Source organism: Bubalus bubalis, chromosome X (assembly GCF_019923935.1).
Source record: "Bubalus bubalis isolate 160015118507 breed Murrah chromosome X, NDDB_SH_1, whole genome shotgun sequence".
Classification (NCBI taxonomy): domain Eukaryota; kingdom Metazoa; phylum Chordata; class Mammalia; order Artiodactyla; family Bovidae; genus Bubalus; species Bubalus bubalis.
This window is the reverse complement of record NC_059181.1, coordinates 54,419,066-54,432,759: the sequence shown is the minus strand read 5'-3', so window position 1 is coordinate 54,432,759 and position 13,694 is coordinate 54,419,066.

Below are 13,694 nucleotides of genomic sequence, written 5' to 3'. Positions count from 1 at the left end.
AGTTTCTCCACAGTGAGGGACACCTGGAGGGGTACACAGAGTTACATGGAGAAGAGAAGAGGGAGGAGGGAGATAGAGGTGACCAGGAGGAGAAGAGGAGGAATCAAAAGGGGAGAGAGCAAGCTAGCCAGTAATCACTTCCCTATGTGCTCTCGACCCCTCAGAAATGTTCATGGAGTTACACAGAGAAGAGAAGAGGGAGGAAGGAGACAGAGATGGCCAAGAGGAGAAAAGGGGGAATCAAAAGGAGAGAGACAGATCCAGCCATTAATCAGTTCCCTAAGTGTTCTCCACAGCCTGGAACACACAAAGAGATTCACAGAGTTGGGTAGAGAAGAGCAAGGGGAGGGAGGAAATAGAGGCGACCTGGTGGAGAAAAAGGAGAGTCAAAAGGGAGAGAGAGCAATCAAGCCAGTAATCTCACCCCCAAGTAAAAATCAGTACTGAAGACTGGGCTTTTAAAGGTACAAAATTGATAACAAATACCAAAAAGCAAAGATTAAAAATCTAGTATAGAGGTTATATTCTCAAAAATATAATATTAAAAAAAACAAAACAAAGTCACAAGAATTATAAAATATATATATGAAGTTTGCTTTAAAAATCAGGTCCTTTTTTTTCAAGGTAATAGTAGGTTATAAAAATGAAAATTAAAGGAGCAATAGAGGACTTAAAAATAATTTTTTTATTTAAAAAAATGATAATAGTAAGAATATATCTTTGAATTTCTCTGGAGCTGTTGTGGATAGTGTGGGGTTGTTCATTTTCAGATAGTTCCTTGATCTGGCTTATACTTCTCAAGATCTATTGGCCCCTTCCTATGTAGTCAGTGCTAACTACAGGGTTTTAATCTGTTGCACCTGTCACTTCTAAAGTGGTTCCCTCTGTTTATTTTAGCTTCTTCTGTTTGCTGGTCTCTTCAGTGTCTAATTTCCGCCCTGACACAAGGGGGCGATGGTGGTCACTTTTTTAGGCTCAGTTGTTCAGTCGTGAAGTGGGGAGGGAGGAACACTGCAAACAAATATCACTGGTGTGTGTGGGGAGTGTTCTGCAATGTTTCAGGTGCACTGGATTTGCCTCCACTCACGGCGTGTGTGCTTTCATGGTCTACACTTCTCAGGCTCTAGGTTGCTCTGCCAGGAACTGTCTGAGGCGAGCCCTGGGTTGCGTGCACTTCCCAGGTCTAAGTTGCTCAGGTTCAGGTTCTTGGGTACTCCACAAAGGTGCAGACTTGGTTGGGCCTGCGTTTTGTGCCTTTCCCGGCTCCGAGCAGCTCAGGTGACCAGGTGTTTGGCGAGTGGGGTGTGTCGTATCACCTCCCCCATCCCAGCCACTCGGTTTTCTGGGTGTACAATGGACGTGCCTTCTCAGGTGTGCCCTGTGTCTCTGCTGGGGAGCTGATCTCTGGCTGCGACCTTCCCGGCAGATGTCCACCATCCAGAATCCCAAGAAGTCTCGGTTTGCGATGAAGCCTGCTTGTAGTTTGGTAGAGGATGCCTCTCTGGGGCCGTGATTGCCCCATTCTGGCTCTGGCTGCCCCTACCTGCCTGTCTCTGGCAGGGGGGTGAGCTGGTCAGAAGCCAGCTAGCTCTGCTCAGTCCTTTGTTCTGTGAGCGGGCCTGGAAGTGTCTTAGCTTAGGGCTTTTCACTGAATAGTTCTCTCTCTCTCTCTTTTTTTTTTTTTCCCCTCTCTCTCTCTGGCTATCCCACAGTCTGGACTGCTATCTCACGTTATTCCCTCAGATTGCCCTTGGGGCATTTAGGCCCGGTCCTTAGCCTAAGCAGTGTAGCCTGCGCCTCCCTGTCCAGCCCCTGCTTACTAGTGGCGGATACGAGCATCTGGGCTGCTTCTCTGTTGGATCTGTGGGTTTTATTTATTTATTTATTTTTCCTACTGGTTATGTTGCCCTCTGAGATTCTAAGACTCACCACAGACCTGCCGGTGAGAGTGTTGCCTGGTGTTTGGAAACTTCTCTCTTTTTTAAGATTCCCTTCCCTGGATGGATCTCTGTCCCTGCCTCTTTTGCCTCTCTTTTTATCTTTTATATTTTGTCCTACCTCCTTTTGAAGACAATGGGCTACCTTTATGGGTGCCTGATGTCCTGTGCCAGCATTCAGAAGTTGTTTTGTGGAATTTGCTCAGAGTTCAAATGTTCTTTTGATGAATTTGTGGGGGAGAAAGTGGTCTCCCCGTCCTATTCCTCTGCCATCTTAGGGCCCCCTCCTGCAGATTTGTTTTCTATGGTTTCGGTTACCTGTAGTCAATTGTATACAGAAAATATTGAGTAGAAAATTCCAGAAATATATAATTCACGAAGTTAAAATTTTTAAGTTTTAAATTCTAAGTAGCATGATAAATTTTTAAAATTCAAGTATGGTTGCTTTAGGGCTTCCCTCATAGTTCAAATCAGTAAGAATCTGTCTACAATGTAGGAGTCCTAGGTTCAATCCCTGGGTTGGGAAGATCCCCTGGAGAAGTAAATGGCAACCTACTCCAGTATTATTGCTTGGAGAATCCCATGGACAGAGTAGTCTGGTAGGCTGCAGTCCGTGCAGTCATAAGAGTTGGACACAACTTAGTGACTAAACCACCATAGTTGCCTTGCAATATTATATTAGTTTCATGTGTACAGCATAGTGATTCAGTATTTTCATAGATTATACTCCATTAAAAGTTATTACAAGATAATGGCTGTATTATACAATATTATATATTGTATATACATATATAATATTATTATATTATAAAATATACTATATTGTATTATACAATATACTATATTATATTATACAATATACTATATTATATTATACAATATATATTGTATTATACAGTATACTATATATATTGTTGCTTATCTATCTTATATATAGTAGTTTATATCTCTTATTTTCATACCTTTGTCTTACCCCCCCCACCCTTCCCTCTCTCCAGTGGTAACCACTAGTTTGTCTTCTCTTTGAATCTATTTCTGTTTTGCTATATATATTTGTTTTATATTTTAAATTCCACAATAGGTGATAACATAAAGTATGTCTTTCTCTGTATGACTAATTTCACCAATTACTCTAAGTACATCCTCACTGCTGCAAGTGGCAGAATTTCATTTTTTATGGCTGAGTAATATTCCATTATATACACACACACACACACACACACACACATATAATCCATTTGTCTGAAGCACCATACAGCTTCCTCATGCCTGGGACATGAATCATCCCTTTGTCCAGTGTATTCTGTCTGTTGGTCATTTAGTCACCATCTCAATTATCCAGTCCACTGTTGAGGTAATCACAGTGCTTGCATTCAATTCAGTTCAGTTCAGTCGCTCAGTCATGTCTGACTCTTTGCGACACCATGGACTGCAGCATGCCAGGCCTCCCTGTCCATCACCAACTCCAGGAATATACTCAAACTCATGTCCATTGAGTTGGTGATGCCATCCAACCATCTCATCCTCTGTCGTCCCCTTCTCCTCCCACCTTCAATCTTTCCCACCATCAGGGTCTTTTCCAATGAGTCAGTTCTTCACATCTCGTGGCCAAAGTATTGGAGTTTCAGCTTCAGCATCAGTCCTTCCAATGAATATTCAGGACTGATTTCCTTTAGGATGGACTGGCTGGATATCCTTGCAGTCCAAGGATATCTCCAAGAGTCTTTTCAACACCACAGTTCAAAAGCATCAGTTCTCTTGAGCTCAACTTTCTTTATGGTTCAACTCTCAAACCCATACATGACTACTGGAAAAACCATAGCTTTGACTAGACGGACCTTTGTTGGCAAAGTAATGTCTCTGCTTTTTAATATGCTGTCTATGTTTGTCAAAGCTTTTCTTCCAAGGAGAAAGCGTCTTTTAATTTCATGGCTGTATCCGCCATCTGCAGTGATTTTGGAGCCCCAAAGTAAGCCTTATTTTATTTAATAATGGCCCCAAAGGACAAGAATAGTGATGCTAGCAATTTGGATATGCCAAAGACAAGTTATAAAGTGCTTCCTTTAAGTGAAAAGGTAAAAGTTCTTGGCTTTATAAGGAAAGAAAAAAATCGTATGCTGAAGTTGCTAAGATCTATGGTAAGAACGATTCTTCTATTCATGAAATTGTGAAGAAAAAGGAAATTCATGATAGTTTTGCTGTCATACATTGAACTGCAAAATTTATGGCGATAGTGCATAAATGTGCAGTTAAGATGGAAAAGACATTAAATTTATACATCAAGATATTTTCAGAGAGGAAAAAGAGAGTGAGACCAGTCACATAACTTTTACTGTATTGTTGTTGCAGTTGTTCAGTCACCCAGTAATGACCAACTGTTTGTGACTCCATGAACTGTAGCATGTCAGACCTCTCTGTCCTTCACCATCTTCCAGAGTTTGCCCAAGTTCATGTCCATTACATCAATAATGTCATCCAGCCATCTCATTCTCTGACACCCTATTCTCCTTCTGCCTTCAATCTTTCCCAGCATCAGTGTCTCTTCCAATGAGTCAGCTGCTCACAACTGGTGACCAGGTACTGGAGCTTCAGGTTCAACAACAGTCCTTCCAATGAATATTCAGGACTGATTTCCTTTAGGATGGACTGGTTGATCTCCTTGCTGTCCAAGGGACTCTCAGGAGTCTTCTCCAGCACCACAGTTTGAAAGCATCAATTCTTTGGTGCTCTGCCTTCTTCACAGTCCAGCTCTCATGACCCTAATGTGACTACAGGAAATGCCATAGCCTTGACTATATGGACCTTTGTTCGCAAAGTGATGTTTTTGCTTTTTAACACACTGTCTAGGTTTGTCATAGATTTTCTGCCAAGAAGCAATCATCTTCTAATTTCATGGCTGTAGTCACCGTCCACAGTGATTTTAGAGCCCAGTCTGTCACTGATTCCACCTTTTCTCCTTTTATTTGCCATGAAAGTTGTTATAATTGTTCTATTTCATAAGTAGTTATTTTTGTTTATCTTTTATTGTGCCTAATTTATAAATTCAGCTTTAGCATATGGTTTTGTTGTTCAGTCATTAAGTTGTGTCCGACTTTTTGCAAACCCATGGAATGTAGCATTCCAGGCCTCCATGCCCCTCACTATCTCCTGGAGTTTTATCATATGTATGTATAGGAAAATTCATGGTATATATAGGTTTCAGTACTATCCATGGTTTTAAACATTCATTGGGGATATTGGAATAGTATACCCCATGGATAAGGATGGGGCTACTGTATTGTGAAATAATTGGCACAGTAAGTTTAGTTAACATACATCATCCCATATAGATACATAAAAAGAACAAAATGAAAAAAACACATTTTTTTAGGATGACAACTTTTAGGATTTACACTCTTGACAACTTTCATACATACCATACAGCAGTGTTCTACACTGTACACCATATTGCAAATTACATCCTTAGTACTTATTTCTCTTATAACTGGAAATTTGTACCCTTGACCATCTTCCTCCAATTCCACCTCTTCTGCCTCCTGCCTATGGTAACTACAAATCTGACCTCTTTTCCTATGAGTGTTTTTTCTTTTGGTTCCGCATATAAGTAAGATTATATAGTATCTGTCCTTCTTTGTCTGACTTAGCATAATGCTCTCAAAGTCCATCCATGTTGTCACATATGGCAGGATTTCCTTCTTTCTGTGGATGAATAATCCATCGTGTGTGTGTGTGTGTGTATAGCAACTTCTTTATCCATTTATCTGTTGATGGACACTAAGGCTGTTTCCATGTTTTGGCTATTATAAATAATGCTGCTGTGAACATAAGCGTGCATATATCTCTGATATAGTTTTCATTTTCTTTGGATGTATATGAAGAAGTGGAATTATTGGGTCATGTGGTGTTCTATTTTTAATTTTTTGAGAAAGCTCTATATTTTTTTCCCCAAAATGTCTATAACACTTTACAATCACAGAGTGCTATAGGGCTTCCTTTTCTCCACATCCTCACCAGGTTTAATAACTCTGTTTTTTGATGCAAGCCATTCTAACAGGCATGAAGTGATACCTCATTGTACTTTTGATTTGCACTTCCCAGTGATTAGTGATATTGAATATCTATTCATGTACTTGTTGGCCATTTGCATGTCTCCTTGGAAAAATGTCTTTTCATGTCCTTTGCCCATTTTTAATTGGATTGTTAGGGTTTTTGCTGTTGAGTTGTTTGAGTTCTTTATATATTTTGGATATTAAGTGAAAAAAAAAGTGAAAAGTGAAGTCGTGTCTGACTCTTAGCGATCCCATGGACTACAGTCCAGCAGGCCCTCCATCCATGGGATTTTTCCAGGCAAGAGTACTGGAGTGGAGTGCCATTGCCTTCTCCATTAACAGCGGCTAGGCATATTTACTTGGAGCTGGTATACTTGGTGACAGCCTTAGTGCCCTTGGACATGGCGTGCTTGGCCAGCTCCTCAGGTAGCAGCAAGAGCATGGCAGTCTGGATCTCCCTGGATGTGATAGTCGAGCACTTGTTGTAATGTGCCAGGCATGATGTCTCGCCAGCGATGCACTCGAAAATGTCGTTGACGAAGGAGTTCATGATTCCCATGGCCTTGGACGAGATGCCGGTGTCCGGATGGACTTGCTTCAGCACCTTGTACATGTACACAGAGTAGCTCTCCTTGCGTCTGCACTTGCACTTCTTGCCGTCCTTCTTCTGGGCCTTGGTCATAGCTTTTTTAGAGCCCTTTTTAGGGGCAGGAGCAGACTTAGCCGGTTCAGGCATGTCTATAATGACAACACCAAACAACACAGAAAGATCTTCAAATATATGGCTTGCAAATAATTTTTCCCATTCCATAGGTTGTTGTTTCATTTTGTTGATCATTTCTTCTGCTGTGCAGAAGTGCTAGTTAGTGTTAGCATGGTATAATTTTTTCCATCCACTTACTTTTTCTATTTTTTAAAATATATGTTTTATTGAAGTATAGTTGACTTACAATGATTCAGGTGCACAGCAAGGTGATTCAATTATACAAATACACATAGATTATGTTTGAAATTATTTTCCATCATAGATTATCACAAGATATTGATTATAGTTCCCTATGCTATACAGTCTATCTTTGTTGCTTGTTGCATATTTATTTTTCAATTAAAAATCTAGCATTCTATTCATACTTAGTCAAACAAGTGAAATCAAAATGTCATAATTTTTTAGATAGACAAAAATTCATGTTCTCTAAAGTATATATTATATGCTTTAACCTCTGAGCCACCAAGGAAGCCCACATATTTATATATATGTATACAAAAGCTTTTCCACTACACTTGATAGAAACTTGAGAAAGAACATCAAAAAAAGAAGAGATGGAGAAATTAGAGAATGTAAACTAAATGAAATGGGAGCACTGAATATGAACTAGAAAAAGTGAAACAAACTAGATAAAAGTAAAAGCTCATCATATAGCCTAGTTGTTTTCATTAGAAACATTTCATTAGAAACATTTGGAGCTTTGGAGGAAAAAAGCAACACCCAAGCATTTGTATTTTTAAAAAAATTTCAAGATAATTCTGATACGCATCTGGATTTTAAAAAGTGATTGCAGGTTTTTCTATTTTTGGCAATATACATTTCTATTATTTTTCTGTTGATCAATCATGATGGTATTAAGTGAGTAATAGTTATATAATCATAATAATAAAAGATATTTATCAGTTTTCACAATCAGTAGCCAGACAAAAAATAAAAGAGAATTACAATTGCAAGTCATAATGGGAACATGGTTAACTTAACAACATAAAACAATTACATACAATTTGGGGAGTCAAGCAGAGTGATGTGGTAAGTGAAAGTGCATACATGCACATGTTTTCATCCACCCAGTCAGTCTATGTCTTTTGGTTGGTGTATTTAATCCATTTACATTTAAGGTAGCATCAATATGTATGATCCTATTACCATTTTGTTAATTGTTTTGGGTTTATTTTCTGTAGGTCTTTCCCTTCTCTTGTGTTTCCTGCCTAGAGAAGTTCCTTTAGTATTTGTCATAAAGCTGGTTTGGTGGTGCTTAATTCTCTTAATTTTTGCTTGTCTGGAAAGCTTCTGATTTCTCTATCAAATCTGTAAGAGAATTTTGCTGGGTAGAGTATTCTTGGTTGTAGGTTCTTCCCTTTCATCATTTTAAATATATCATTTAAAACCATTCTCTTCTGGCTTGTAGAGTTTCTGTTGAGAAATCAGCTGATAGCCTGATGGGAGTTCCCTAGTATGTTATTTGTTGTTTTTCCCTTGTTTCTTTTAATATTTTATCAGTCTTTAATTTTTGTCTGTTTGATTACTATGTGTCTCAGTGTGTTCCTCCTTGGGTTTATTCTTCCTGGGACTCTCTGTGCTTCCTGGACTTGGCTGACTATTTCCTTTCCCATGTTAGGGAAGTTTTCAGCTATTATCTCTACAAATATTTCCTCAGGTCCTTTCTCTCTTCTCCTTCTGGGACCTCTATAATGTGAAATGTTGGTGTGTTTAATGCTGTCCCACGGGTCTCTTAGGCTCTCTTTGTTTCTTTCCATTCTTTTTTTTTCTACATTCTGTTCTGTGGCAGTGATTTACACTATTCTGTCCTCCAGGTCATTTATCTATTCTTCTGCCTCAGTTATTCTGCTATTGATTCCTTCTAGTATATCTGCTTGTGTCTAATTTGTATCTAGTGTATCTCTCTTTGTTTGTTCTTTAGTTCTTCTAGGCCTTTGGTAAACATTTATTTTATCTTCTCAGTCTTTACCTCCATTCTTTTCCTGAGATACTGGATCATCTTCACTATCATTATTCTGAATTCTTTTTCTGGAAGGTTGCTTATCTCTACTTCATTTATTTGTTTTTCTGGGATTTTATCTTGTCCATTCATCTGGGGCATAAATTTCTGCTTTTTCATCATGATTAACTTTCTGTAATATGGTTTTTATTTTAGCCACTGTGAGACTGTGCTTCTTCTTGCTTCTTCTGTTTGCCCTCTGATGGATGAGGCTAAGAGGCTTGCATAAGCCTTTTGATAGGAGGGACTGGCAATGGGAAAAACTGGGTCTTGCTCTGGTGGGCTGGCCTTGCTCGGTAAAGCTTTAATCCATAACAAGACAGGAGGAAGAGGTATAGATGGAGTATAGTCAAGACCTACACCTCTGGGTCAATGACCCACAAAAAAGGGAGGATAATTACAATTGCAGAAATTCTATCCAAGGAGCAAGTGGTCCAAACCCCACATCATGCTCCCCAGACTCAGGATCCTACACTAGGAAGATAGTCCTCAGAATGTCTGGCTTTGAAGGCCAATCGGTTTCTGTACAGGAGAGCTGAAGGGCTGTAGGAAACTGATACTCTGCTCTTCAATGGCACATGCAAACTCTTACACATTCCAAGTCCTAGTACAGCAGCAATAATTTGAAAGGAATATGAGTTATACACACTTGCTGATCTTGGTGTCTCCTGAAGGGCAGGAGGCTACTGGGACTTACCTTGGAGACACAGATACTTGGAAGCCATTTTGGGGAGCTCATTCTACCAGAAAGACACTGATGCTGACAATGATAGCTCTGGAGTCCTTTCTCTAGTCTATTAGCACTAGGGGCTTGTACCAGCCCTGGGTGCCCTTGGCCTGGGAGCCACCTAGCTCCAGTTCTACTTGTCTACACAACCAGATGCACCAGGACTTGGCCGTGCCCACCATCAAGCAGGCAGCCCAGCATGAGGCAGGCCTGAAAGCCAACTGGGCCAGGGACCAGCCACACTCATCTGTGTACCCACAGTAGATGGCTCCACTAACACATAAGGGCCCACATAGATGGTACCCTTAGAGCATACAGCTTTGGTGACCAGAAGGGAGTATGCTTCTGAGTGCAGTAGAACATATCCTACATAAGTCCATTTCTCTAAGATCAGTAAATGTAACCAAACCTGCATAACACATAGAAATAAACACAGGAGCTTAGGCAATATGAGATGACAGAAAAATAGGTTCAGAACAAAGGAACAAGACAAAATCCCAGAAGAATAAAGCCAAGTGGAGATAAGCAATCAACACAATAAAGAGTTCAAGTTAATGATTGTAAAGATGATCAATGAATTCAGGAAAAGAATGAATGAACATAGAAATTTAACAAAGACTAAAAAATATAAAGAAGAACCAAACAGAGCTCAAGAATACAATAACCGAAATTAAAAATACAACAGAAGGAATCATACTGTTCATGGCACTCTTGAAGCAAGAATAGTGAAGTGTTTTGCCATTTCCTTCTCCAGAGGACAACAGAACTCTCCACCACGACCCATCTGTATTTGGTGGCTCTGCATGGCATGGCTCATATCTTCATTAAGTCACACAAGGCTGTGATCCATGTGATCAATTTGGTTAGCTTTCTGTGATTGTGGTTTTCATTCTGGAGGCTGTGGGATTATAGCTCTTGCTTCTTCCATCCGTCTTCTGATGGATAAGAGGCTTGTGCAAGCTTCCTAATGGGAGGGACTGGCCGTGGGCAAACCTGGGTCTTACTCTGGTGGGCAGAGACATGCTCAATAAATCTCTAATCCAATTTTCTGCTGATGCATGAGGCTGTGATCCCTTCCTGTTAGTTGATTTAGTGGAGGTGATGGAATTCCAGTTGAGCTATTTCAAATCTTAAAAGATGATGCTGTTACAGTACCACACTCAATATGTTAGCAAATTTGGAAACCTCAGCAGTGACCACAGGACTGGAAAAAGTCAGTTTTCATTCCAATCCCAAAGAAGAGCAATGTAAAAGAATGTTCAAACTACTGTACAATTGTGCTTATTTCACATACTAACAAGGTAATTCTCAAAAATCCTTCAAGCTAGGCTTCAACAGTACATAAACTTAAATGAACTTCAAGGAGACCAAACCAGTCAATCCTAAAGGAAATAAACCCTGAATATTCATCGGAAGGATTGATGCTGAATCTGAAGCTCCAATACTTTGGCCACCTGATGTGAAGAGCTGACTCATTGGAAAAGACCCTGATGCTGGGAAAGATTGAAGGCAGGAGGAGAAGGGGACAACAGAGGATGAGATGGTTGGATGGCACCATTGATTCAATAGACATGAGTTTGAACAATCTCTGGGAGATAGTGAAGGACAGGGAAGCCTGGCACACTGCAGTCCATGGGGTGGCAAAGATTCTGACATGATTGAGCAACAGAACAGCAACAACATGTATAAACCTCAGGGCTCCTGCAAACCAAAAACCTATGCACAAAGAGGAGAAAGGAATCCAAACATATACCAACGTTAGTTATCAAGTCATAGAGAAGAGAATAACAAAAACACTACCAAAAAACCAGAAAATAGTTAACAAAATGACAGCATTTATATACCTATCAAGAATTAATTTAAATGTAAATGGACAAAATACTTCAATTGAAGACAGGTAATGGCTGAATGGATTAAAAACAAGACATATAAATGCTGTCTACAAGAGACTCATTTCAGATCTAAGTACGTACATACACTGAAAGTGAGGAGATAGAAAAAGGTATTTCATGCAAATGGAAACAAAATGAAAGATGAAGTAGCAATACTTATATAAGATAAAATAGATTTACAACAAAAGTTGTAACAAGAGACAAAGAAAGACATTAAATAATGATAAAGAGTTCAATCCAATAAGAAGATATAACATTTATAAATATGTATGTAACCAAAATAGGAAAAACTAAATATATAGACCAAATATTAACAGACTTATGGGAGAAGTTGACATTAACACAATATTAGCAGGAGACATTAACATCTCATTTACATCCTGAATAGATCATCCAGATAGAAAATCAATATGGAAATGCCTTAAATGATGTTAGACTGATGCATTTAATATACATATAGGACATTCCATCCCCAAGCAGAAGAATATACATTCTTTTCAAGTGCACAAGGAACACTGTCTAGGATAGATCACATACTAGGCTCAAAACAAGCCTCAAATCTAATAAAATTGAAACCATTCAAGAATTTTTCCAACAACAACAGTATGCAAGTGGAAATCAACCACAAGAAAAAAATTGCACATGACTAAGACATGTGACTTAAAGACCTTCTAGAACTAACACCAAAAAAAAGATGTCCTTTTCATCATAGGGGACTGGAATGTAGGAAGTCAAGAAATACCTGGAGTAACAGGCAAGTTTGGCCTTGGAGTACAAAATAAGCAGGGCAAAGGCTAAAAGACTTTTGCCAAGAGAACACACTGGTCATACCAAACACCCTCTTCCAACAATGCAAGAGATGACTCTACACATGGATATCACCAGATGGTCAATACCAAAATCAGATTGATTATATTCTTTGTAGCTGAAGATGGAGAAGCTCTATATATTTGGCAAAAACAAGACTGGGAGCTGACTGTGGCTCAGATCATGAACTCCTTATTGCAAATTCAGACTTAGAGAAAGTAGGAAAAACCACTAGACCATTCAGGTATGACCTAAAACAAATCCCTTATGATTATACAGTGGAAGTGGCAAATCAATTCAAGAGATTAGATCTGATAGATAGAGGGCCTGAAGAACTATGGGCAGATATTCATAATATTGTACAGGAGGTGGTGATCAAAACCTTCCCCAAGAAGAAGAAATGCAAAAAAGGCAAAATGGTTGTTTGAGGAGGCCTTACAAATAGCTGAGAAAAGGAGAGATGTAAGAGGCAAAGAAGAAAAGGAAAGATATAGCCAAATGAATGTAGAGTTCCAAAGAATAGCAAGGAGAGATAAGAAAGTTTTCCCAAATGATCAATGCAAGCAAATAGAGGTAAACTATAGAATGGGAAAGACTAGAGATCTCTTCAAGAAAATTAGAGATACCAAGGGAACATTTCAAGCAAAGATGGCACAATAAAGGAAAGAAATAGTATGGACCTAAGAGAAGCAGAAGATATTAAGAAGAGGTGGCAAGAATATACAGAAGAATTATTTTAAAAAAGATCTTAATGACTCAGATAACCACAATGGTGTTATCACTCACCTAGAGCCAGACATCCTGGAGTGCAAAGTCAAGTGGGCCTTAGAAAGCATCACTATGAACAAAGCTAGTGGAGGTGATGGAATTCCAGTTGAGCTATTTTAAGTCCTAAATATGATGCTGTGAAAGTGCTGCACTCAATATACCAGCAAATTTGGAAAACTCAGCCGTGGCCACAGGATTGGAAAAGGTCAGTTTTCATTCCAATTCCAGAGAAAGGCAATCTCAAAGAATGTTCAAACTACTACACAGTTGTACTTATCTCACACACTAGCAAAGTAATGCTCAAAATTCTCCAAGCTAGGCTTCAATAATATGTGAATGGAGAACTTCCAGATTTCAAGTTGGAGTTAGAAAAGGCAGAGGAACCAGAGATCAAATTGCCAACATTTGTTGTATCATAGAAAAAGAAAAATTCAGAAAAACATCTATTTCTGCTTCATTGACTATACTAAAGCCTTTGGCTCTGTGGATCACAACAAACTGTGGAACATTCCTAAAGATATGGGAATACCAGACCACCTTACCTGCCTCCTGAGAAATCTGTGTGCAGATGAAGAAGAAACAGAACTGGACATGGAACAACAGACTGGTTCCAAATTGGGAAAGGAGTACATCACAGCTGTATATTGTCATCTTGCTTATTTAACTTATATGCAGAGTACATTATACGAAATGTCAAAATGGATGATACACAAGCTGGAATCAAGATTGCCAGGAGAAATATCAATAAC